This window comes from Saimiri boliviensis, chromosome 14, assembly GCF_048565385.1.
Source record: "Saimiri boliviensis isolate mSaiBol1 chromosome 14, mSaiBol1.pri, whole genome shotgun sequence".
NCBI classification, from domain to species: Eukaryota; Metazoa; Chordata; class Mammalia; order Primates; family Cebidae; genus Saimiri; species Saimiri boliviensis.
The window spans coordinates 37329953-37357662 of NC_133462.1; the positions used below are offsets into that span (position 1 = coordinate 37329953).

The 27710-nt window shown below is 44.6% G+C and overlaps 1 protein-coding gene and 1 pseudogene across 5 annotated transcripts in view; both read left to right on the top strand.

Moving 5' to 3' along the window:
• The first annotated feature begins 53 nt into the window (after positions 1 to 53).
• LOC141581036 (small ribosomal subunit protein eS4, X isoform-like) lies at positions 54 to 12900 on the top strand (annotated as a pseudogene).
• A 286-nt stretch (positions 12901 to 13186) lies between these two features.
• The window catches only part of ZNF121 (zinc finger protein 121), a 28866-nt gene continuing 14342 nt past the window's right edge, over positions 13187 to 27710 (top strand). The window contains exons 1-2 of one of the 5 annotated variants that reach the window (XM_074384663.1): positions 13187 to 17847; positions 18152 to 18232. The gene's annotated coding sequence lies outside the window, so the exon portion shown is untranslated. The other 4 variants (XM_074384661.1, XM_074384662.1, XM_074384665.1 and 1 more) reach the window with 4 other exon arrangements.

Genomic DNA, 27710 nt, shown 5'->3' on the forward strand with positions numbered 1-27710 from the left:
AAATTTCACACTGGGGAGAAATCCTATGAATGTGAGGGTATGAGTGTTAACATTTAGCCCATCGGTTGCCATCTTTAATTATTGGCAGTGATACCAAAGATCATCAGATTTGTCCTAAATGCCTTACGGGGGTTGTAATGGCTTACGGATTGGCCTTAGGTGCCCTCCCAAGTGTTTGAAATTAAACCTACTGGTTCTGAATACAGTTTCTCCATGGTTGCCTGCGTCTGGGCATGTCTGAGTCTGGGGTGCTGAGGTCAGTACTGCATGCTGCCTCACCTTGGTTATTACGTTCATAGGATCATAGCATCAACAAGTCCTGTATGAGATAAATCATGCAAATTGGTCCCAGACCCTGTTGGTTAGTAGCTGCCAGTGTGGCACATTCACGTCAAAATTTACCAGAAGCCAAGATGATGTAGGCCTCAGAGGCGGGTTTTTGAGAAATGCTCCTCGAAGGATCTCTTCTGTTCCCATGGATCCTGGAGAGCATGACAAGAAATAAACCATCCTTAACTGTCAGTGCACTTTCACAGCTGATTATTTCTATGTCCCCTTCTTGTGAAATCTAAGAAATGTGACAGCCTTGCCTGTTCTGTGCTGCCTTCTCTGTCCATTTTAGGTGGCACCATCTAAGTGGCAGTATCTCTTCTAATATTATAATCCAGTCTTTCTCCTCACTTTTGATAAGATACCTGATACGGTCCCACTCATGATCTCTTTATCAAATGATTCTTTAGCCACACTTTTTTTTTTTTTTTTTTTTGAGATGGAGTTTCGCTCTTGTTACCCAGGCTGGAGTGCAATGGCGCGATCTCGGCTCACCGCAACCTCCGCCTCCTGGGTTCAGGCAATTCTCCTGCCTCAGCCTCCTGAGTAGCTGGGATTACAGGCACACGCCACCACGCCCAGCTAATTTTTTGTATTTTTAGTAGAGATGGGGTTTCACCATGTTGACCAGGATGGTCTCGATCTCTCGCCCTCGTGATCCACCCACCTCGGCCTCCCAAAGTGCTGGGATTACAGGCTTGAGCCACCGCGCCTGGCCTCTTTAGCCACACTTTAAGGATTCTCTTTAGTACACGTTTTCTAACTTTTGGAGTATGGATAGGCTGAGAACATTGAAAATCTCCAAGTTCTGGTTCCTTTTTTTTTTCCTTAACAATTTCTTCTACAATTCAGGGGTTTTTTTCTTTCTTTTTTTTTCTTCAGAGACAGTTTTGCTTTTGTGGCCCAGGCTAGAGGGCAATGGCATGATCTCGGCTCACTGCAACCTCTGCCCCTCAGGTTCCAGCGATTCTCCCGCCTCTGCCTGCCCAGTAGCTGGGATTACAGCATGCACCACCACCTTCAGCTAATTATGTATTTTTGGTAGAGACAGGGTTTCCCCATGTTGGTCAGGCTGTTCTTGAACTCCCAACTTCAAATGTTCAACCTGCCTTGGCCTTCCAAAGTGCTGTGATTACAGGCATGAGCCACTGTACATGGCCAAAAAAACAGTGGGAGACTCCGTTTCAAAAATAAACAAAACAGTAGAAGATGGACTGAAGGAAAAGATCACGTTTTTGTGTTTTGTTTTATTGAGGCAGAGTCTCCCTTTGTGGCCCAGGATGGAGTGCAGTGGCATGATCTTGGCTCACTGGAACTTAACGCCTCCTGGGTTCAAGCAATTCTCTTGCCTCAGCCCCCTGAGTTACTGGGACTCCAGGCACCCACCATCACGCTCAGCTAATCTTTGGGAGGTCAAGGTGGGAGGATGAGCATCATAGTGAGACCCCATCTCTACAAAAAAATAAACTTGTGTAAGCAAGGTGTGCCTGTAGTCACAATTACTTGCAAGGATGGTGTGGGAGGATTGCTTGAGTCTAGGAGGTTGAGGCTGTAGTGGCCTCTGATTGGGCTGGTCTCTAGAAAAACATAAGTGATAAATGGCCCTTCATGACAGACCAATCACAGTGTTAATGTTGTGGTCGCATCCATCAAGGTCTCCATACTCAATACCCAATATTATTTAGATTACTGATTATATTCACTCAACAACAGATAAGTAATTTGCCCTTGTAGATTGGTGTGACAGATAATACTGAGTGTCAACAGGATTGAAGGATACAAAGTAGGGATCCTGGGTGTGTCTGTGAAGATGTTGCCATAGGAAATTAACATTTGAGTCAGTGGGCTGGGAAAGGCAGACCCACCTTTAATCTGGGTGGGCACAATCTAATCAGCTGCCAGGGAGGCTAGAATATATATAAGCAGGCAGAAAAATGTGAGAGACTGACTTAGCCTCCCAGCCTACATCTTTATCCTGTGCTGGATGCTTCCTGCCCTTGAACATCTGACTCCAGATTCTTCAGTTTTGCATCTCGGACTGGCTCTCCTTGCTCCTCAGCCTGCAGACAGTATTGTGGGACCTTGTGATCATGTGAGTTAATTTTACACACACACACACACACACACACACACACGTACACATTCCATTAGTTCGTTCTGTCTAGAGAACCCTGACTAATACATTGGCTAATATATTCTGTTCAGTGCCATCTCAGTAGCTTCTCAGCCACAATTTGGTTCCAGAAGGGATACGACATATTTTTTCCCACTTTATACCCATGAGGTACCTTAAACAGGTGAGTCAGAGAAGATCTTGATAACATCCACACCTTTCTCCAGAAATGACATTACATTAATAATGTCCTTCTCCAAGGAGATTCACCAATACACTTACTAAAAACACTTCAGTCCAATAGCTCCAAGTACCTTTCGAATTCTGGTAGCAACATACTCCTTACTTGCAAATTTTACTTACTGGCCAGGTTCAGTGGCTTAGGCTGTTAATCCCAACTCTTGGAGGTTGAGGTGGGTAGATCTCGAAATCAGGCATTTGAGACCAGCCTGGCCAACAAAGTGAAACTCCATCTCTATTAAAAATACAGTGGGTAGCCGGGCGCGGTGGCTCAAGCCTGTAATCCCAGCACTTTGGGAGGCCGAGGCGGGTGGATCACAAGGTCGAGAGATCGAGACCATCCTGGTCAACATGGTGAAACCCGGTCTCTACTAAAAATACAAAAAATTAGCTGGGCATGGTGGCACATGCCTGTAATCCCAGCTACTCAGGAGGCTGAGGCAGGAGAATTGCTTGAACCCAGGAGGCGGAGGTTGCGGTGAGCCGAGATCGCGCCATTGCACTCCAGCCTGGGTAACAAGAGTGAAACTCCGTCTCAAAAAAAAAAAAAAAAAAAAAAAAAATACGGTGGGTGGGTGCCTGTAATCCTAGCTACTGGGGAGGCTAAGGAGAATCACTTTAATCTGGGTGGCGGAAGCTGCAGTAAGCCAAGATAACTCCAGCCTGGGCAGTAAGAGTGAAAATCCTATTATCAAATAAATAAATAGAAATATAAAAATTAGCTAGGCATGGTGGTACATGCCTGTAATCCGAGCTACTCAGGAGGCTGAGGCAGGAGAATGTCTTGAACCCAAGAGGCAGAGGTTGCAGTGAGCCGAGATTGTGCCATTGTACTCGAGCCTGGGTGATCAGGCAAGACTCAAAATACTATAAATCAACAGACATTCTTGTTCGTGACCATAAAAGAACTTCATGGTTGGCTAGGTGTGGTGACTCATGCTTGTAATCCCAGCAGTTTAGGAGATGGAGGCCCAAGAATCTGTTGAGCCAAGGAGTTCAGGACCAGCCTGGGCAACATAGTGAAACCTCATCTCTGTTAAATATATGTATATAAAGGACAACCCAAGAAACAATATGCTTGGCCATACATTCGGCAACTGTTTTGACACTGGCTGCCGTGGTCAAACTTATGGTCCCGTCCTCAAGTTTATTATGCAGAACTGAGGCATTACCTATAAAAATTGTCCCCATAATGTAAAAAAAAAAAAAAAAAAACAAAACAAAACCTGCGAATCTGTTTTCTAACATACACCCAAAATATAGATCAAAATAACATTGCTACATATACTGAGGCCAAATACTAGCCTTTGCCAGGCCACTCCTCGTTCCCTTTGGAGCAACAGGTATTGCTGGTAGTAACCAAGACACATATTTCCCTTATTAAAATATACAGTGCTCTTGAAAAAGTCATTCACCAGCTGGACGCAGTGCCTCATGACTGTAATCCCAGCACTTTGGGAGGCCGAGGAGGGCAGTCACAAGGTCAAGAGAACAAGACCATCCTGGTCAACATGGTGAAAATCTCTCTATTTAAACAATACAGAAATTGGCCGGGCGCGGTAGCTTATCCCTATAATCCCAGCACTTTGGGAGGCTGAGGTGGGTAGATCATGAGGTCAAGAGATTGAAACCATCCTGGTCAACATGGTGAAACCCCGTCTCTACTAAAAATACAAAAATTAGCTGGGCGTGGTGGCGCACACCTGTAGTCCCAGCTACTTGGGAGGCTGAGGCAGGAGAATTGCTTGAACCCAGGAGGCGGAGGTTGCGGTGAGCCGAGATCATGCCATTGCACTCTAGCCTGGGTAACAAGAGCGAAACTCCATCTCCAAAACAAAACAAAAAACAGAAATTAGCTGGGTGCAGTGGTGTGCGCCTGTAGTCCCAACTACCTGGAAGGCAGAGGCAGGAGAATTGCTTGAACCTGGGAAGAGGAGGATGCACCGATTCGATATCGTGGCCACTGCACTCCATCCTGGCAACAGAGCAAGACTCTCAAAAAAAAAGTCATTAAATCGAAATTTTATGTTCCTGACAGGTTCAAAATAGACAATTTAGCTGAGAGACATAATGAAGTCTTCAAACAATTCCTTTTCAAATTTCAGTCAGGCAATTAAAACCCACATAAGTTTATATTTTGCCCCAGGTTTTTTTTTTTTTTTTTTTTTTTGAGACGGAGTTTCGCTCTCGTTACCCAGGCTGGAGTGCAATGGCACGATCTCGGCTCACCGCAACCTCCGCCTCCTGGGTTCAGGCAATTCTCCTGCCTCAGCCTCCTGAGTAGCTGGGATTACAGGCACGCGCCACCATGCCCAGCTAATTTTTTGTATTTTTAGTAGAGACGGGGTTTCACCATGTTGACCAGGATGGTCTCAATCTCTCGACCTCGTGATCCACCCGCCTCGGCCTCCCAAAGTGCTGGGATTACAGGCTTGAGCCACCGCGCCCGGCTGCCCCAGGTTTTAACCAATCTTAATAAATTTTTAACTTTGCCCCAATATCTCAGAGGTAAGAGACCAGAGTGAGGGTATGTGTCGGGGACCGTCCAGGACGGGCAGGCACATCTGCCGGGGGTCTCTCGACCTGCAAGAGGGTCCCAATACCTGGAAGAGAGAGTGCGCTTGGAAAAATAATAGAAAGCGAGGCGTCTGGAGGGCTGAATAGGCTGTGCCTAAACAGCAAATTTTATTTTTCAAAGGCCAGGAATAAATAACACTTTCTTGGCTCTGGTTTACGTCATTGCAAGAGGAAATGCAAATGTATACCTTACATGGCCTATACAATAGAGAAATCGGATACACAATGGTTGCAAGAGGAAATGCAAATCTATACCTTACATGGCCTATACGATAGAGAAATCAGATATGCAATCAATCAGTGGTTGTAACAATTTCCTGTGATCACAAAGCTTGTTTTAGAACTGAGATGTGAAAAGGTTTTCTGTTTTTCCTCATCAAAATATCTTTTAACTGGATTCTCCTTTGTCTGCTCCTGACTCAACTCAACTTCCCCATTCAGGAGTCTCTGAGTCAGGAATCAAAGCCATCCCTTATGGTGGCATTTGCTTTGCAAATATCCCGACAGTTAAACCATTATCTAGGGTACAAGGCAGTCAGGTAAGTAAAGAAAAGGTTAAAGCTTATTCTTAAAGAAAGAGTCATAAAAAAGTTAAAAGCAGGAACCGGTTGCTGGCAGGGGGTCACTCGGTCTAGCAGCACCGCATAGTTTTAGGCCCAAATGATATTGTGGTTGATATTAGAAATTGATCATCCATCTTTAAGTTCCTTTTTTCTGGATAGCTCGACTGCCTGCAGTAGGAAACTGTGTTTGGGATCAAACTCACCATATAGGGAGACTCACGCCTTTTGGGGGTCTCACATGGGAATGTTCCCCACAGGTATGTGCTTGCATTTTTTTTTTTTTTTTTTTTTTTTTTTACCCCTAAGGGTCTCATATTGCCAGGCTGGAGTGCTATGGTACTATCTTGGCTCACTGAAACCTCTGCCTCTCAGGTTCAAGAGATTCTCAGGCCGGGCGCGGTGGCTGAAGCCAGTAATCCCAGCACTTTGGGAGGCCGAGGTGGGTGGATCACGAGGTCAAGAGATCGAGACCATCCTGGTCAATATGGTGAAACCCCGTCTCTACTAAAAATACAAAAAATTAGCTGGGCATGGTGGCACGTGCCTGTAATCCCAGCTACTCAGGAGGCTGAAGCAGGAGAATTTCCTGAACCCAGTAGGCAGAGGTTGCGGTGAGCCGAGATCTCGCCATTGCACTCCAGCCTGGGTAACAAGAGCGAAACTCCATCTCAAAAAAAAAAAAGAAGGCTGGTCTGAGTGCAGTGGTGTTTACAACTAATTGATCACAAGCAGTTACAGATTTCTTTGTTCCTTCTCCACTCCCACTGCTTCACTTGACTAGCCTAAAAAAAAAAAAAGAAAAGAGAAAATGCATTACCAACTACTTGAAAGTCAAGTATCGATTTCCTGCAATTTTCTCTGTCTTTTTAAAGGCGGGTTTTCCCCATATTGGCCAGGCTGGTCTTGAACTCCTGACCTCAGGTGATCTGCCTGCCTCACCTCCCAAAGTGCTGAGATTACAGGCGTAAGCTACCATGCCCAGCCCTGCAATTTTCAACTTACTGTCAAATAGTTCACCATAAAAGGTTCTGTATTTTCTAGGGAGAAGGTGAATGGTAAATTCGATTCTAAATACTAGTGTAATAAAGCCTCCATCTTTTCCTCCTGGATTCAGGTTTTTGTCTTTTTGTTTAAGAGGTGAGGTCTTGCTCTGTCACCCAGGCTGGAGTACAATGGCACGATCATAGCTCACTGTGGCCTTGAACTCTCCATCTCATGTCATTCTCCCGCCTCACCCTTTGGAGTAGTTGGTATACACCACCACGTCTGGCTAGTTTTTAAATTTTGTTGTTGTTGTTGTAAAGATAGGGTCTTGCTATGTTGCCCAGGCTGGTCCAGGACTCCTGGGTGGGCCCCTGGTTTTTTGTTTGCTTGGATCTTTTTTTTTCTTTTAGGAGTCTCCCTCTGTTGCCCAGGCTGGAGCACAGTGGCGGAATCTCGGCTCACTGCAACCTCCGCCTCCCAGGTTCAAGTGAGTCTTCTGCCTCAGCCTCCCGAGTAACTATGATTACCGACGTGCGCCACGACGTCTTGCTAATTTTCTTGTATTTTTGGTAGAGACAGGTGTTCGCTATGTGGCCAGGCTGGTCTCAAACTCCTGACCTTTGGTGACTTGCCCACCTCAGCCTCCCTAAGTGCTGAGCCACCGTGCACGGCCAGGCCCCTGTCTTCAAAGTCTGTGGGGAGGTCCAGGCCTATGAAGTTCAGATCAAAATAGCTTAGTATTCTTACTTTTCTTCAGTAGAAAGACTTGTTGGTGGTCTTAGTAATTTCATATTTCCATAGAGAAATATGAACTCTCTAGACACCTATTAAAATCTCTTTATATACATAGGTATACATGTGCCAAAAAAAGATAAAAAAAACCTTTATAGAATATAAGGCGTCAGAACTGTTTATGACGTATAAACAAAGAAAGACTCTCAAGTGAAACATTCGTTCACATAAGATGTCCCCTTGAACCATCCTTCACCCAGTGGCTCACTGGATAGCGCGCAGGATCTGTAAGGCAGGACGACGCTGGGGGCCGAATTAAGGTGGCTCAAGCAGAGGAATTTCTTTTCCTCATAGAAAAAAACTCAGAATGGTCTTTCTGGAGGCTTTTGAAAAAGAGCACAATGGGTGAGCGTGGCAATTAACCACCCTGACCTTCGAGAAGACCAGCAGCCAGAGCGGCCTCGCAGACCCTCCTGACGCGAGCAGAGCAGGCCAAGCCTCTCTAAGGCGGCCCCTCGGCTGCATCGTACACCAACGACAACCACGGGAAAACGTCGCTCAGGCGCCCAGAGCCGGTACCGGAAGAGAAGGCGGTTCCTCATGACGTCACTTCCGCTTACAGCCTCAGACTGGGAGTCGCTCCGCAGCTCGTGCATCCGCCCTATTGGAAGACTTCAAGCCGAGCAATTCTGGTTTCCTGCCGCGGGAGTGCAGCGGGGCCTTGTCCTGCACTCAGATGAGGCTGGTGCCCCAGGCACAGAGAACAACGTTGAACTTAGGCTTGTGGGTGAACCCACAGGGCGAGGGGCGGATCCCACGCTTAGGGACAGGGAGGAAGGTGTTAATTTTTTTTTTTTAATAGGAGTTTCGCTCTTGTTGCCCAGGTTGCAGTGCAAAGGCGCGATCTCCGCTCATTACAACTTCTGACTCCAGCGTTCAGGTGATTCTCTTGCTTCAGCCTCCCAAGTAGCTGGAATTACAGGCGCCGCCACACCACCCAGATAATTTTTTGTATTTTAGTAGACAACGGGGTTTCACCGTGTTAGCCAGGCTGGTCTCCAACTTCTGACCTCAGGTAATCCATCCGCCCCCTTCCAAAGTGCTGGAATTACAGGCGTGAGCCACTGCACCTGGCCACAGATTTTTCTTTAGGCATGGAAGTATAGTGTTCTATAGTAGCAGAGAATTAGTATAGCAGTATCATGGGCTAAGCAGAGCTGAGGTGGAAAACCAAAAAATATTCTGTGTCCGTTTTGTACTTTAGGAAAGGTAGTCTACAAACATTAATGGGTGGAGATTTTTGGGTAAGAGATGTATAGTTTCTAGCACAAGGGTCAATGACTCCATGTTGAATAGAGACTGGGTAAAATGAGGCTGACACCTGCTGGGCTGCATTCCCAGGAGGTTAGGTATTCTTAGCCATAGGATGAGATAGGAGGCCAGCACAAGATACAGGTCATAAAGACCTTGGAGTCATTTTTGTTCAAACGCCTCTGACAGTATTTATTTATTTATCTATTTTTTTTTTTATTATTTTTTTTTTTTTAGACGGAGTTTCGCTCTTGTTACCCAGGCTGGAGTGCAATGGCGCGCTCTCTGCTCACCGCAACCTCCGCCTCCTGGGTTCAGGCAATTCTCCTGCCTCAGCCTCCTGAGTAGCTGGGATTACAGGCACACGCCACCATGCCCAGCTAATTTTTAGTATTTTTAGTAGAGACGGGGTTTCACCATGTTGACCAGGATGGTCTCGATCTCTTGACCTCGTGATCCACCCGCCTGGGCCTCCCAAAGTGCTGGGATTACAGGCTTGAGCCACCGCGCCCGGCCTATTTATTTTTTACGAAAACTTAAATACTATTTTCCACCATGGCTGTACTCTAGCACCATTTCTTGAAAAGACTGCTCTTAGGCTGGGCACGGGGACTCACGCCTGTAATCCCAGCACTTTTGGAGGCCGAGGCGAGTGGGTCACTGGAGGTCAGAGTTTGAGATCAGCCTGACCAACATAGTGAAACCTTGACTTTATTAAAAATCCAAAAAAAGCCGGGCTCGGTGGCTCAAGCCTGTAATCCCAGCACTTTGGGAGGCCGAGGCGGGTGGATCACGAGGTCGAGAGATCGAGACCATCCTGGTCAGTGTGGTGAAACCCCGTCTCTACTAAAAATACAAAAAATTAGCTGGGCATGGTGGCCCGTGCCTGTAGTCCCAGCTACTCAGGAGGCTGAGGCAGGAGAATTGCTTGAACCCAGGAGGCGGAGGTTGCGGTGAGCCGAGATCGCGCCATTGCACTCCAGCCTGGGTAACAAGGGCGACACTCTGTCTCAAAAAAAAAAAAAAAATCCAAAAAAATTAGCCGGGTGTGGTGGCACACTCCTGCAATCCCAGCTACTTGAGAGGCTGAGGCAGGAAAATCATTTGAACCCAGAAGGTGGAGGTTACAGTGAGCTGAGATCGTGCCACTGCACTCCAGCCTGCAAGAGTAAAACTTAATCTAAAAAGAAGGAAGTTGAAATAATATTTTGACTTAACAAAAAGAAGGCAATCCTGTATAATCTCACATATATGTGGGCTCTAACATAGCCACATAGCCCATGACTCATAGAGTCAAAGAGGAGAGGCCAGACACAGTGGCTCACATCTGTTGCCCCAGCATTTTGGGAGGCTGAGGCAGGTGGATCACGAGGTCAGGAGTTCAAGACCAGCCTGGCCAACATGGTGAAACCCCGCCTCTACTGAAAATAGAAAAATCTGCCAGGCATGGTGGTGGGTGCCGGTAATCCCAGCTACTCAGGACGCTGATGCAAGAGACTCACTTGAAGCCGGGAGTCAGAGGTTGCAGTGAGCCAAGATCACGCCTTTGCACTCCAACCTGGGCAATAAGAGTGAAATTCCTCCCCATCCCTGAGTGTGGGACCTGCTCCTCGCCTCAGCTGAGGCAGGAGAATCACTTGAAGCCAGAAGACAGAGGCTGCAGTGAGCCAAGATGTCACCCCTGCACTCCAGCCTGGGAGACAGAATGAGACTCCATCTCAAAAAAAAAAAAAAAAAGGAGAATGTTGGTTGCCAGAGAATGGAACAAAGGGGAGAGACTGGGGAGATGCTAGTCAAAGTGTATGAACTTGCAGTCACAAGATGAATAAATTCTGGGATTTTTAATTTTTCTTTTTTCTTTTTTTTTTTCATCACTATACTAACAAGGAAAATTCTCGGATTTAATGCACACCATGGAGATTTTATTTAACAACACTGTATTGTATACTTGGAATTTGCTAAGATAGACTTTAAGTGTTCTCAACACAAGAAAAAAGGTAATTGTGAAGTGATGGATGCATAAATTAGTATGATAGTGGTAATCATTTCACAGTGTTTACCTATACAAAACATCACATTGCACAATTTAAGTATATACAGTTTTTATTTGTCAATGACGCTTGTGGTGGAGGGTGGGGGAAAGTGGTAGTAGAAAAACTGGATGTAGACATGCATAAGAATGGAGCTGGACCGTAACCTTATACCATATATAAAAAGGTACTTCAAGGATCAAGGCCAGGCGCAGTGGCTCATGCCTGTAATCCCAGCACTTTGGAAGACAGAGGAGGGCAGATCACAAGGTGAGGAGTTTGAGATCAGACCAGCCAATATGGTGAAACCCTGTCTCTACTAAAAATACGAAAATTAGCTGGGCGTGGTGATGGGCGCCTGTAGTCTCAGCTACTTGGGCGGCTGAGGCAGGAGAATTGCTTGAGCCCGGGAGGCGGAGGTTGCAGTGAACTGAGATAGCGCCACTGCACTCCAGCCTGGGTGATAGAGCAAGACGCTATCTCAAAAAAAAAAAAAAAAAAAAAAAAAAAATCAAAAGCTTCTTCCTTGCCTAACATAGCCATGGCCTATGGTCCTAAGAAGTATCTGAAGCGGGTAGCAGCTCCAAAGCACTGGATGTTGGATAAATTGACCAGTGGGTTTGCTCCTCATCCATCCACTGGTCCCCACAACTTGAGAGAATATGTCCTCCTCATAATTTTCCCAAGGAAGAGACTTAAGTATGCCCTGACAGGAGATGAAGTAACAAGATTTTCATGCAGCAGTTCATTAAGATTGATGGCAGGTCCAAACGGATATAACCTACCCTGCCAGATTAATGGATGTCATCAACATTGACAAGTCGGGAGAGAATTTTCATCTATCTATGACACCAAGGGTCACTTTGCTGTATATTACACCTGAGGAGGCCAAGTACAAGTTGTGCAAACAGAAAAATCTTTGTGGGCACAAAACAAATCCCTCATCTGGTGACTCATGATGATTGCACCATCTGCTACCCTGATCCCCTCATCAAGGTGAATGATCCCATTCAGATTGATTTGGAGACTGGCAAGATTACTGATTTCATCAAGTTTGACACTGGTAACCTGTGTATGATGACTGGAGGTGTTAACCTGGGAATAACTGATGTGATCACCAACAGAGAGTGGCAACCTGGATCTTTTGATGTGGTTCACATGAAAGATGCCAATGATGGACAGGTGCCATGACTCTCGCCTGCAATATCAGCACTTGGGGAGGTCGAGGCTGGTGGATCACAAGGTCAGGAGTTCAAAACCAGCCTGTCCAACATGGTGAAACCCTGTCTCTACTAAAAATACAAAAATTTTTCTATTTAATGTGTTTAAAAAATACAAAAATTAGCTGGGTGTGGTGATGGGTGACTGTAATCCCAGGTACTTGGGAGCCTGAGGCAGGAGAATTGCTTGAACCCAGGAGGCAGGGGTTGCAATGAGCTGAGACCGAGCTACTGCATTCGTCTGGGCCACAGAGCAAGACTCTTTCTCAAAAAAAAAAAAAAAAAAAAAAAAAAAATTATCTGGGCGTGGTGGTGGACACCTGCAATCCCAGCTAACTTTGGGAGGCTGAGGCAGAAGAATTGCCTGAACCTATGAGGCGGAAGTTGCAGTGAGCTGAGATCATGTTTGCACTCCAGCCTGGTCAACAAGAGTGAAACTCTGTCTCAAATAAATAAATAAATAAGAAAGATGTCAATAGCAACAGCTTTGCCACTTGATTTTCCAACATTTTTGTTATTGGCAAGGGTAATAAACCATGGATTTCTCTTTTCTGAGGAAAGGGTATCTGCCTCACCATTGCTGAAGAGGGACAAAAGACTGGTGGTCAAACAGAACAGTGAGTGGAATGGTCCCTGAGTGACATGTTAGATCTTTGTATGTAATTAAAAATAATGTGGCATCATTTTTTTTTAAAGGAAAAAAAAACCTAAGTGTAAGAGCTAGAGCTAGAAAACTATTAGAGAAAACATAGGTGAGAAAGCTTCATGACATTGGAATTGGAAATTACTTTTTTCTTTTTTCTTTTGTCCAGGCTGGACTGCAACGGTGTGATCTCAGCTCACCACAACCTCCGCCTCCCAGGTTCAAGCAATTCTTCTGCCTCGGCCTCCTGAGTTGCTGGGATTACAGGCACACAGCACCATGCTGGGCTAATTGTGTATTTTTAGTAGTAGAAATGGGGATTCTTCATGTTGGTCAGACGGGTCTCAAACTCCCAACCTCAGGTGATCTGCCTGCCTCAGCCTCCCAAAGTGCTGGGATTACAGGCATCAGCCACTGTGCCTGGCCGGAAATGACTTCTTAATCATGACATCAACCACACAGGCAATACAAGAAAAATTATGAGTTGAACCTCATCAATAGTACAAATTTTGTGCATCAAAGCACAATAATAAGAGAGTGAAAAGACAATCTATAAACAGAAAATATTTGCGAGTCCTGTATCTGACTGGGGACAAATATGGAGAGCTTATTTTTAATTTTTTTTTTAAATGGAGTCTCCCTCTGTTGCCAGGCTGGAGTGCCAGCCTCCTGTGCCTGGCCTTTAAAATTCTTAGAACTCACCAGGTGCAGTGGCTCGCGCCTGTAATTCCAGCACTTTGGGAGGCCAAGGCAGGCTGATCACCTGGAGTTAGGAGTTTGAGACCAGCCTGGCCAACATGACAAAACCCCATTTCTACTAAAAGTATAAAAATTCATTAGACGTGGTGGCGGGCACCTGTAATCCCAGCTACTCAGGAGGCTGAAGCAGGAGAATCGCTTGAACCCAGGAGGCAGTGGTTGCAGTGAGCTGAGATTGCACCACAGTACTCCAGCCTGGGCAACAAGAGTGACACTCCCTCCATCTCAAAAAAAAAAAAAAAAAAAAAAAAAAAAAAAGGAAGAAAAGAAAGAATTTAAGATAAGATTAACAGCAATAAAAACCAATTCAAATACAGAAAAAAGACTTGAATAATATCACCAAAGAAGATAAACACGTGGCCAATAAATACATGAAAAGATGCTCAGCATCATTAAACATCATGAAAATGAAAATCAAAATCAGGCTGGATGTGATGGCTCACACCTGTGATCCCAGCACTTTGGGAGGCTGAGGCCAGGGGAATTCCTTGAGACTAGGAGTTCAAGACCGGCCAGGGCATATGGTGAAATTTCATTTTCACAAAAAGAAGTTTAAATTCAGCCAAGCATAGTGGTGGCATGCACCTGTAATCCCTGCTACCTGAGAAGCTGAGGTGGGAGGATTAACTGAGCCCAGTAGGTTGAGGGCTGCAGTGAGCCATGATCACGTCACTGCATTCCAGCCTAGACAAAGAGTGAGACCCCATCTCAAAACACACACACACACACACACACACACACACACACACACAGAGAGAGAGAGAGAGAGAGAGAGAGAGAGAGCGATTAAACAGAATTACCGTATGATCCAGACATTCCACTTTGGCATATATATCCAAAAGTGTTGAGAACAGAGACTCAAAGAGATATTTGTACACCCAAGTTTATCCCACTAGTATTCACAATAGCGCACCCCTACCAAACAAATTTTAACACACTTGTTTGAAGCATAGCCTGAACAAGCCTATTTTTAGTCATTTCGAGTGTGCCTGCTTTGTATTCTCTGAAATTATGTCCAGTATCTGCTAGCCATTGATAAGACAACTCCAGGTGCTAAGAAAACCCCATCCCCCTGCTGTCCTTCAGAGCTTTTTTGTTTTGTTTTGTTTTGTTTTTGATATGGGGTCTGGCTCTGTCACCCAGGCTAGAGTGCACAGGCACAATCTTGGCTCACCAAAGCCTCTGCTTCCCAGGTTTAAGCAATTCTCCTGCCTCAGCCTCTCAAGTAGCTGGGATTATAGCACTTGCCACCACACCCAGCTAATTTTTGTATTTTTAGTAGAGACGGAGTTACACCAGACTTGTCCTTCAGAGCTTTTAAACTGGAAGATCATGCTGCCAAGTTACTGAGCATCATCATTTAGTCATATAAGCCCCCCTCTTTCATTTCCTGTCTCCTCTGGGAGTCTCTCTTCCTTTCCACCCTTTCTGAACAGTGACCCTCCAGTAGAAGCCTGTGGATACTCGCTGTTTGCTACCTCCTGCCACTGCTAACCTGTCAAAGCACATCCCAATTAAAGCTTGTGTGCTACTGCCGCCTTGTGGTCACATCTTTTTCCTTACTCAGCCAAGAAGTCACTTGAACACCCTACATGTGCGTATGGTTTCATTTTTCATTTAGATGCCTAGTTCATTTGGAGTTTCTTCTTGTATATGCTGTGACATATGACTTAATTTCATCTTTCCTCAGATGGTTAACCAGCTGTTTTAGACCTTCCATCACGAATGGGATTTTTTGCCCCCTCGATCTGAAACACCACTTTTTTTTTTTTTTTTTTGAGACGGAAGTTTGCTCTTGTTGCCCAGGCTGGAGTGTGCAATGGTGTGATCTCAGTTCGCTGCAACCTCTGCCTCCCGGGTTCGAGCAATTCTCCTGCTTCAGCCTCCCGAGTAGCTGGGATTACAGCCACCTGCTACCATGCTTGTCTAAATTTTTTTTGTATTTTAGTAGAGAAGGGGTTTCACCATATTGGCTAAGGCTGGTTTCGAACTCCTGACTTCAAGTGATCCTCCCACCTCGGCCTCCCAAAGTGTTAGGTTTACAGGCATGAGCCACCGCACCTTGCAACCTATCACATTTATGAACAAAATTTCTACATGTTCTTGGGTAGATTTTTTAGATATTTTATTAGTCCGTTTCTGTTTCATGTGCTAGAACCACATAGTTTTAATCATAGAGGCTTTATAGTAGGTTTTATTTTTATTATTAAAATCATTTTTTTGGAGGGATGGAGTCTCGCTCCGTCACCCAGGCTGGAGTGCACTGGTGCTATCTTAGCTCACTGCAAACTCTGCCTCCCAGGTTCAAGTGAGTCTCCTGCCTCAGTCTCCTGAGTAGGTGGGATTAGCCCTGTCAACACACCTGGCTGATTTTTGGATTTTTAGTAGAGACAACGTTTCACCATATTAGTTATGCTGGTCTGGAACTCCTTACCTCATGATCCGCCTGCCTTGGCCTCCCAAAGTGCTGGGATTACAGGGGTGAGCCACCATGCCAGGCCTAAAATAATTTGTTTGCCTTGTGTGAAAACTGTCAATAGTATGTTTTAATATCTGTTGCTCATCATTGCTTTTGTTTTTGTTTTCTTGGTTATTATTATTCGTTTATTATTCCACATAAACTTTAGTATCAATGTACCTAACTCAAGAAAAAACTTTTATTGGGATTATGTTACATTTCTGAATAAACTTGGGGAGAATGGTGTCAGTACTATTTTACAACACAGGAAATGTGGTCCAGGCCCATGTGATAAGATCAGAAAAATAACAGTAGAAATACAAATTTTTGATTGAGAGTGGTGGCTCACGCCTGTAATCCCAGCACTTTGGGAGGCTGAGGCGAGCCAATCACAAGTTCAGGAGTTTGACTCCAGCCTGGCCAATATGGTAAAACCCCATCTTTGCTAAAAATACAAAAATTAGCCAGGTGTGGTGGCACATGCCTGTAATCCCAGCTACTCGGGAGGCTGAGGCAGAAGAATCACTTGTACCCGGGAGGCAGAGGTTGCAGTATGCTGAGATCACACCACTGTACTGCACTCCAGCCTGGGCAACACAGCCAGACTCTGTCTCAAAAACAAACACAGATTTTTTTTTAGATTTTATTTTTCTTTTATAGAGATGGGGTCTTGCTGAGTTGCCCAGGCTGGTCTCAAACTCCTGGCCTCAAACGATCTTCCCACCTTGACCTCCAAAAGTGCTGAGATTACAGGAATGAGCCACCGTGCTCAGCCATAAATACATTAGATGAAGACAAAAAAAATCAAGATTTATAGAACATATTATTATATTGAAAATGTGGCCTGGCGTGTTGGCTCATGCCTACAATCCCAGCACTTTGGAAGGCCGAGGTGGGCAGATCTTTGAGGTCAGGAGTTCGAGACCAGCCTGGCCAACACGGTGAAATACTTCTCCAATAATAAAAATACAAAAATTAGCTGAGTGTGGTGGCATGAACCTGTAATGCCTCGGGAGGCTGAGGCAGGAGAATCGCTTGAAACCGGGAAGCGTAGGTAATAGCGGTGAGCCGAGATCGCGCTACTGGAGTGTGACAGAGTGATATCTTAAAAAAAAAAAAAAAAGAAAGAAAGAAAGGAAACGCAATAGAATTATTAGCAGGTTCTAAAAAAGAAACAATGAAGAAAAAAGGGCCTACAGAAAGCCTGACTGGAAGAGATAGACCATGCCATTTACTAGCAGGTTTCTCTAACGGAAAAATCATGGAAAGATTCTAGGAACATACACATATGTCACACACACATATATGTATACACATACACATAAATTTTTTTTAATGGAGACAGGGTCTTGCTATTTTGCCCAGGCTGGTCTCGGACTCTTGGACTCAAGCTATCCACCTGCCTTAGCCTCCCAAAGTGTTGGAATTACAGGCGTGAGCCACTACGCCCGACCGGGAAAGGCTTTGGAGGGGCATTCCCTGGGGTGCGTCCGAATGCGTCCCATCCTCCGTCCGGCCCTTCCAGCGCCTCGGTACATCTGGGCTAGGCAGGTCCCACCTCTAAACCGTCCCCGAGTACGCGCCCCAATTCTCGCCCACAGTTCCATCCAGAGGCCCGGTTCTAACTTCACCTTTTTCTCTGGACCTGTTTCTTCATTCCCCCTCCCTGAGCCAACCAAAGGCCTGTCCGCACCCACCCGGGAAGAAACCAGAACTTCCGTGGGCGACCAGGTCCTACGTGGCTGAAATTCCAGCCGAAGAGCCCCCGCCCTGCCCAAAGCTCGAAGCGGAAGTGACGTCAGCGCGCCCCCGCCATCTTTTTCGGCGCTGGCTCCGCATGGTCAGTGCCATTTCGCCTTTATCGTGGTGAATTGCGTCTTGGCCGTGGTGAGTTCCGCCAGCTTGGGGGTCCCGGAGATAGCAGGGGGGCGGTAAAGGAAGGTTTGGGCGCGGTCGCCCCGGAGCCTCTCGGATCCGGCTCGTTTCACACGCTTCTCCAGTGGCTGTCGGTCCTCCCGGCGCGGCCAGTTCCGAGAGGCCGCAAGCTCGGTAGGTCCCGGTCAGGAGCCGGGTCAGGAGGTGTGCGTTTGTCCCGCCTCCGCGGGGTGTTTTCTGGAATTCTTTCATCTGCTGTACTCCTGTCTTCAAAAGCCTAGAAAGCAACCTTGGTGATTTTTTTTCTTTCCGAAAGGAAAAGGGTTTCTGTCGTTCCAGTCAGGTTGGCTTCGGCCCTGCGTCCTCTCGCCTACTTGGAGATTCCGGCTTGTTCCTGGTGAGCACCGGCCGTAAATTGGTTTCAGGAGGGCTCTGACTTTGATTTATTTGCTAAAAAATGTCTCTTCTGAGAACCTGGGATTGTCTTAATGTCGTTTACTTATTTTTCGACACATTACATTCAGATGGAAAAAAGTTGTTTAGGGTGTGCCTATTTCTGTATGTAAATGTGAACACGTGTAGAGTGTAAGCCCCTAGTTTTTTGTTGTTTTGTTTTTAAGTCGGATTCCGCCTCTGTCGCCCAGGGTGGAGTGCAAGGTTGCTATCTCGGCTCACTGCAACCTCTGCCTCCCGGTTTCAAGCGATTCTCCTGCCTTAACCTCCCGAGTAGCTGGTATTACAGGCATGCAAATGCAACACCACGCCCGGCTAATTTTTTATATTTTTGATAGAGACGGGGCTTCTCCATGTTGGTCAGGCCGGTGTCCAACACTCGACCGCAGGAGATCTCTCCCGCCTCTGCCTCCCAGAGGAGCTACTGCCCGCGGCCACCTTTAGTTTTTTATTTTTATTTTCTTGTACCTTATTTTTTTCCCAGTTGTTACCAGCCACAAGCCTTTCTCCTAAAGAAAGGCAGGCCGGGCGCACTGGCTTATGCCTGTGATCCAAACACTTTGGAAGGCTGAGGTGGGCGGATCACCTGAGGTCAGCAGTTTGAGCAATTCTCCTGCCTCAGCTTCCCAAGCAGGTGGGACTATAGGCGCTCGCCCCCACACCTGGCTGATTTTTTTGTTGTTGTTTGTATTTTTAGTAGCAACTGGGTTTCACCATATTGGCCAGGCTGGTCTGCAACTTCTGACCTTGTAATCCTCCTGCCTTGGCCTTCCAAAGTTCTGAAATTACAGGAGTGAGCCACTGTGCCCAGTCTCATTTGCTTTATTTATTTATTTGTTTATTTTTTTTTAGTAGCATTGTGCTTTTCTTTCTCCTCAGATAAAGTACATCTTATGATGAACAATTTGAGTGTAAACTGAGCATAAACCTAGAACGGTTATCATTGTCTGTTACATGGACTTATGGAGAGTCAACACTTACTCTCTTAGAAAGTCATGCAATCAGATATTTCTGATTAGATTCTCATGATCTGTTTCAGTATTCCTTTATTTCATGCGATTTCCTACAAACTTGTAACTGGGTCCAGAGGAGAAGCTGACAACCTTTGTTTGATAAGGGCTGAGGTCAGGAGTTTGAGACCAGCCTGGCCAATATGATAAAACTTTGTCCCTAGAAAAAATACAAAAATGCTTTGGGAATCATAAAGTCTCAACTTAGTTGAGCCTTAGTTACTTCATGCTCCATGATTAGTTGTTCATTCTCTGTCATGTGCTAGTGGCCAACCACAACCTGTTTCTCAAAAGAAAAACAGTTAATCTGCACAAGAGGGCATGGACTGACTCTGGAATACCAGAGGGCTGTACTCTACATCTTCTGTTGGTGCCTGCCAGAGGCTTCCAATCAATAGCATCATATTTAACATGGACATGTTGAGTATCATTGGGTCTGCTGGATCAGGTGGACCAAATGCTTGGGAATCCTGCTCTGCAGTCTGAAATTGCTCTGGTGTACAGTTGAAACTAAAATCCTTACAGGCAAGTGTGGGGGGTGTAAAAGCACATGCAAATGTAAATGTTGCCTCTAAAATTCAAGAGGCCTACGGATGGTATTTCTATTGGTAGTTAAATTTTTAGTTTTTTGAGAAACCTCCATAGTGGGGTTTTTTTCTTCCATTTTTGAGACAGAGTCTTGCAGGATCACTGAGGCTGGAGAGCAGTGGTATAATCAAGGCCCATTGCTCCTTATTAGTGGTAGGTGGTATTAGTTGCAGTGACTTGGAATGACATCTTGGAGGGGATGTCTTTACATGATCCAGACAAGGGAATATATTTACCCACGCACACGGTGGCCCCAGAATGTCTCACCTCTTATTTTACAATCCAAAAAAATTTCTTGATTCATAATAGATGTACATATTTTTAGAGTGCATGTGATAATTTGATACATTCATATAATCAAATCAGAGTGAGATATCCATCACCTTAAATGTTTATCTTGTCTTAAAGAGCATCAAGTTATTCTCTTAGCTCTTTTAAAATGTACAGATGAGTGTTAACTGTAGTCAGCCTACTAATGTATTGAACACCAGTTCTTATTTCTTCTAACTGTATATTTTACCTATCAATCAACTTCTTTGTTTGTTTTGTTTTGTTTTTTTGGAGATGGAGTCTCCCAGGCTGGAATGCAACCTCTACCACCTGGGTTCAAGCAAGAACATCCAGCTAATTTTTGTATTTTTCCTAGAGAGGGGGTTTCACCATTTTGGCCAGACTGGTCTTGAACTCCTGACCTCAAGTAATCTGCATGCCTCGACCTCCCAAAGTGTTGGGATTACAGGTGTGAGCCACTGCGCCTGACTGGTATGTGTGTGCAGATAGGTCTTGCTGTGTTGCCCAGGCTGTTCTGGAACTCGTGGGCTTAGTGATCCTCCCACGAAGCCTCAAGTTTTGGGATTACAGGCATGAGCCACTGCACCTGAATATTGTTCTCTGTAGTGGCCGTACTAATTTACATTCCCACCAACTGTGTACAAGGATTTTCTTTTCACCACATTCTCATCAGCATTTGTGATTCCCTGCCTTTTTGTTAAAAGCCACTCTAAGGTGGGGGCGGGGGGAACGTGGTGGCTCACGCCTGTAATCCAAGCACTTTGGAGGCCAAGGTGGGCGGATCACCCGAGGTCGGGAGTTCATGACCAACATGGTGAAACCCTGTCTTAAAAATAAATAAATAGGCCGGGCGCGGTGGCTCAAGCCTGTAATCCCAGTACTTTGGGAGGCCGAGGCGGGTGGATCACGAGGTTGAGAGATCGAGACCATCCTGGTCAACATGGTGAAACCGCGTCTCTACTAAAAATACAAAAAAAATTAGCTGGGCATGGTGGCACGGGCCTGTAATTCCAGCTACTCAGGAGGCTGAGGCAGGAGAATTGCCTGAACCCAGGAGGCGGAGGTTGCGGTGAGCCGAGATCGCGCCATTGCACTCCAGCCTGGGTAACAAGAGCGAAACTCCGTCTCATAAATAAATAAATAAATAAATAAATAAATAAAATAAACAAAAATTAAAAAATAAAAAGCGACTGTAAATGAGATGAGATGCTATCTCATTGTGATTATGTGATATTTGTATTTCTCTGATGATTAATGATGTTGAGCACTTTTTTTCATGTACCTGTTGCCCTTTTGTATGTCTTTTTTTTTTTTTTTGAGACAGAGTTTCACTCTGGTTGCCCAGGCTGGAGTGCAATGGTGCAGTCTTGGCTCACTGCAACCTCCGCCTCCCAGGTTCAAGTGATTCTCCTGCCTCTGCCTTCTGAGTAGCTGAGATTACAGGCACATGCCACCATGTCTGGCAAATTTTGTATTTTTAGTAGAGGCTGAGTTTCTCCATGTTGGTCAGGCCTGTCTCCAACTCCTGACCTCAGGTGATCCACCTGCTTTGGCCTCCCAAAGTGCTGGGATTACAGGTGTGAGCCACTGTGCCCCTCGTATGTCTTTTTTTTTTTTAAAAAAAAAACATCTATTCTGACCTTTTGCCGATTTTTTTTTTTTTTTTTTTTTTTTTTTTTTTTTGCTATCAAGTTGTTTGAGTTCCTTATGTATTCTGATTATTAATCCTTTGTCAGGTGGATAGTTTGTAAATATTTTCCCCATAATGTAGAGTGACTCTTCACTTTGTTGTTTTTTTTTTTTTTTTTTTTTTTCCTGTGGAGGAGGTTTTTAGCTTTATGTGATCTCATGTGTTTATTTTTGCTCTTGTTGTCTGTGCTGTTAAGGTCTTAACCCAAGAAATCTTTACCCAGACCAATGTCCTGGATTGTTTCCCAGTGTCTTCCTCTAAGTAGTTTTATAGTTTCAGGTGTTAGATGTGAGTCTTTAATCTGTTTTGACTTTATTTTTGTATATGCTGAGAGGTGGCATCTAGTTTCATTCTGCATATGGTTATTCAGTTTTTCCAGCACCATTTATTGAAAAGACTGTTTTTTTTCCCATTGTATGCTTTTGATGCCTTTGTTGAAAATGAGCTGTCTGTAAATGTGTAGGTTTATATTTATGTTGTGTTCTCTTCCCTTCATCTATGTCAGGCGTCCCCAAACTACAGCCCACGGGCCGCATGTGGCTCCCTGAGGCCATTTATCCGGCTCCCCACCGCATTTCAGGAAGGGGCACCTCTTTCATTGGTGGTCAGTGAGAGGAGCACAGTATGTGGCGGCCGTCCAACGGTCTGAGGGACAGTGAACTGGCCCCCTGTGTAAAAAGTTTGGGGACGCCTGATCTATGTGTTTGTGTTTATGTCAGTAACCTCCTGATATGGTTATGATAGATTTGTAGTCTGTTTATGATATATGGTTATGATAGATTTGTTTATGATATATGGTTTATGATATATGGTATGTTTATGATATATGGTTATGATAGATTTGTAGTCAGGCAGTGTGATGCTTTCAGCTTTGTTCTTTTTAGTCAGTATTTCTTTGGCTGTTCGAGGTCTTTTGTGGTTGCATGTAAATTTTAGAGTTTTTTTTTTTTTTTAGATGGACTCTTGCTCTGTCACTCAGGCTGGAGTGCAGTGGCACGTTTTTGCCTCACTGTAACCTCCACCTCCTGCGTTCAAGCGATTCTCCTGCCTCAGCCTCCCAAATAGCTGGGACTACCACCACCATGCCAGGCTAATTTTTGTATTTTTGGTAGAGACAGGGTTTCATCATGTTGGCCAGGCTGGTCTCGAACTCCTGACTTTGTGATCTGCCTGCGTCAGCCTCCCAAAGTGCTGGGATTACAGGCCTAAGCCGCCTTGCCCAGTCAAGGGTTGCTCTTAATTATAAATTGCTTTGGGTAGTATTGTCATTTTAACAATATTTTTCTAATCCATGAACATGGAATATCTTCCAATTTTTTTTTTTCTGTATCCTCTGCAGTTTGTTTCATCAGTGTTTTATGGTTTTCCTTTATAGCTCCTTCATACTTTTGGTTACTTTTTATTTTATCTTTTCAGGTGGGGTCTCACTTTTTTGCCCAGGTTTGAGTACAGTGGTGCAATAATAGTTCATGTGGCAGCCTTGAACTCCTGGGCCCAAGGGATCCTCCTGCCTCAGCCTCTTGAGTAGCTGAGACTACAGCTGTGTGCCACATGCCTGATTAATTTTCTTTCTTTTCTTTTTCTTTCTTTTTTTTTTTTCTTTTTTAAATAGAGAAGGGGTCTTGCCATGTTGCCCAGGCTGATCTTGAACTGCTGAGCTCAAGAAATCTTCCCACCTCAGCTTTTCAAAATTCTGGGATTATAGTTGTGAGTCATGATGTCTGGTGCTGGCATTTTATAGTCTTTGCAGTTAAATGGGATTTCTTTGATTTCTTTTTCAGATTGTTCACTGTTGGCGTATATAAATGCTACTAATTTTTTTTTTTTTTTTTTTTTTTTTTTTTTGAGACGGAGTTTCGCTCTTGTTACCCAGGCTGGAGTGCAGTGGCGCGATCTCGGCTCACCGCAACGTCTGCCTCCTGGGTTCAGGCAATTCTCCTGCCTCAGCCTCCTGAGTAGATGGGATTACAGGCACACACCACCATGCCCAGCTAATGTTTTGTATTTTTAGTAGAGACGGGGTTTCACCATGTTGACCAGGTTGGTCTCAATCTCTCGACCTTGTGATCCACCTGTCTCGGCCCCCCAAAGTGCTGGGATTACAGGCTTGAGACACCGCGCCCGGCCCTCTAACAGGTTTTTGCTGGAGGCTTTAGGTTTTTCTTTTTCTTTTTTCTTTTTTTTTTTTTGAGACGGAGTTTCACTCTTGTTACCCAGGCTGGAGTGCAATGGCGTGATCTTGGCTCACCGAAACCTCTGCCTCCTGGGTTCAGGCAATTCTGCTTCAGCCTCATGAGTAGCTGGGATTACAGGCATGCGCCACCATGCCCAGCTAATTTTTTGTATTTTTAGTAGAGACGGGGTTTCACCATGTTGACCAGGATGGTCTCAATCTCTTGACCTCGTGATCCACCCACCTCGGCCTCCCAAAGTGCTGGGATTACAGGCTTGAGCCACTGTGCCCAGTGGGGTTTAGGTTGTTCTAAATGTAAGATTATGTCAGCTGAGCATGGTGGGTCATGCCTGTAATCCCAGCACTTTAAGAGGCCAAGGCAAGAGGATCACTTGAGATCGGGAGTGCAGGCCTTCTAAAGTTCCCCTGCCCCCAATCTCTAAAAAAATTAGTATTGTCGAATGTGCCTGTGGTTCTGGCTACTTGGGAGGCTGAGGCAGGAGTATTGCTTGAGCCCAGGAATTCAAGGCTGCAGTGAGCTATGATAACAATTGCACTCTAGCGTGGGCAACAGAAGGAGACCTTGTTTCTAAGGAGAAAAAGGTCATGTCATTGGTAAACAAGGGTAATTTGACTTCATTAGTTCGGATGCCCTTTACTTATCTTGCCTAATTGCTGCGGCCAGAACTTCTAATATTAGGTCGAATAAAAGTAAAAGTGGACATCCTTGTTCCATTCAAGATCTCAGAGGAAAGACTTAGTTTTTCCCTGTTCAGTATAATGTTGGGTGTGGGTTTGTCATATATGGCCTTTATTGTTTTGAGGTATATTCTTTCTATACGCAGTTTGTTGAGGACTTTTGTCAAAAAGAGATGTTGAGTTTTATTGAATGACTTTTCAGCATCTATGGAAATCTCATATGGTTTTTGTTTTTGGTTCTGTTAATTTGGTATGTCACATTTATTGATTTGCATATGTTGAACCATCTTTGTATTTCTTTCTTTCTTTTTTTTTTTTTGAGACGGAGTTTTGCTCTTGTTACCCAGGCTGCAGGCTGGAGTGCAATGGCGCGGTCTCGGCTTACCGCAACCTCCGCCTCCTGGGTTCAGGCAATTCTCCTGCCTCAGCCTCCTGAGTAGCTGGGATTACAGGCACGCGCCACCATGCCCAGCTAGTTTTTTGTATGGTTAGTAGAGACGGGGTTTCACCATGTTGACCAGGATGGTCTCGATCTGTCGACCTCGTGATCCACCCGCCTCGGCCTCCCAAAGTGCTGGGATTACAGGCTTGAGCCACTGCGCCCGGCCCCCATCTTTGTATTTCTAGGGTGAATTTCACTTGATTGTGGTGAGTAATTTTCTTAATGTGTTGGATTTGGTTTGCTGGTATTTTGGTGAGAATTTTTGCAGTATGTTCATGAATGATACTGGTAGTTTTGTTGTTGTTGTGCTCTTGTCTGGTTTTTATATGAAAGTAATGTTCACTTTGTAGACTACGTTTGGAAATACTCTCTCCTCTTTAATTTTTTTGGGGGACTTTGAGTAGTATTGGTAGTATTGGTATTCTTTCAGTTTTGGTAGAATTTAGCAGTGAAGCCATGAGGTCCTGGGCTTTTCTTTGATGGGAGACATTTTGTTATGGCTTCAATCTTGTTATTGGTGTGTTGAGGTTTCCTGTTTCTTCATGGTTCAGTCTTGGTAGGTTGTATTGCCCAAGAATTTGTCCATTTCTTCTAGGCTTTTCAATTTGTAGGCATATAGTTTTTCATAATAGTTCCTAATGATTCGTTGTATTTCTGTGGTTTCTGTCATGTTTTCTTTTTCATTTTTTTATTTTATTTGGGTCATTTTTTTTCTTTTAGTCTAGCCAAAGGTTGATATTGTTTATTTTTTTCAAGTCATCAACTTTATGTTTTATTGATCTTCTTTATTTGTATTTTTTTTTTTTTTTGGGTGAAGTCTTCCTCTCGTCCCCCAGGGTAGAGTGTAGTGGTGCGATCCCGGCTCACTGCAACCTCCGCCTCCCGGGTTCAAGCGATTCTCTTGCCTCAGCCTCCTTAGTAGTTGGGATTACAGGTGCCTGCCACCATGCCCAACTAATTTTTAAATTTTTAGTAGAGGTGGGGTTTTGCCATGTTAGCCAGGCTTATCTTGAACTCCTGACCTCAGGTGATCAACCCACCTTGGCCTCCCAAAGTGCTAGGATTACAAGCATGAGCCATAGCGCCCGGCCAATATTTCTTTTTCATATTTGAAGGATAACTTTGCTGAATTTGATATTCTTAGATGTCAATTTTTTTTTCTTCCAGCACTTTGAAAATTCATCCCATAGCCAGGCAAGGTGGCCCATGCCTGTAATCCCAGCACTTTGTGAGGTTGAGGTGGGTGGATTGCTTGAGCTCAGGAATTTGAAACCAGCCTGGGCAACATGGTGAAACCCCATCTCTACCAAAAAAAAATAGAAAGGTTAGCCAGGCATGGTGCACATTTGTAGTACCGGTTACTTGGGTGGCTTATCTGGGAGTAGGCCTTGAGCCTGGGAGATCAAGGCTGCATTGAGCCATGATTATGCCACTGTACTCCAGCCTGGGCAACGGAGTGAGACCCTGTCTCACAAAAAAAGAAAGAAAGAAAATGTCATCCTACTCCCTCTGGTCTGTGTGTTTTCTGTTGAGAAATCCTGTTGCCAGATCAGTTGGGGTCCTTTGTATGTTATTTGCTTCTTTTCTGTTATTGCTTTTAGGGTCCTGTCTTTGTCCTTGACCTCTGAGAGTCTGATTATTATATGCTTTGTAGTAGTCTTTTTTTTTTTCCTTTGTAGTAGTCTTATTTGGGTTGAATTTGTTTGGTGTCCTCTTACCTTCACGTACCTGGATATTTATATTTTCCTCAGTTTTTGGAAGATTTTTTGTTATTTTTTGAATAAGTTTTCAAAGCTTACCCCTTGCGCTTGCTCCATTTTCTCTTGAATACCAGTGATCCCTACATTTGGTCTTTCCAATAATTTTCTGTATCTTGCAGACAAATTTAGTTCCTTTTCATTCTTCTCTGGCTTTGTTTTCAGATAGCCTCTCTTCAAGCTCACTGATTCTTTCTTCTGATTCGTTTTGCTATTGAGAGACTCTACTATGAACTTTTGAATTGAACATATTTATTTCTCAGTTATAAGATTTATCTTTGTTGCTGTTGTTGTTAATGTCTTCTAAAATTTTTTCTGATAAATTTCTGAAATGCTCTTCTGTGTTATCTTGGAGATCACTGAATTTCCTTACAACTGTTATTTTGAATTCTTAGAGAGCCCAGATATTGTCATTTCATTAGGTTCAGTCACTTATGCTTGTTTTTGTCCATTTTGGGAGGTCGTGGTTCCCATATACTGTTGTTTCTTTTGGATATACCTCTGTGTCTGTGCATTGAAGGATTAGTTATTTATTACAATCTTTGTCTGGCTTCTGATTTTTATTGGGTATGTTTTCTTAGATTCTTTATAATTTATTTTTATTTTTATTTTGAGGTGAGGTCTCTCTCTCTCTGTCACCAGGATGGAGTGCAGGCACTGGTGTGATCATGGCTTAGTCCAGCCTTTACCACCTAGGGCTGAAGCAGTCCTCCCACCTCAGCCTCCCTAGTAGGTAAGGTGCATGCCACCACACCTGGCTGCTTTTTGTACT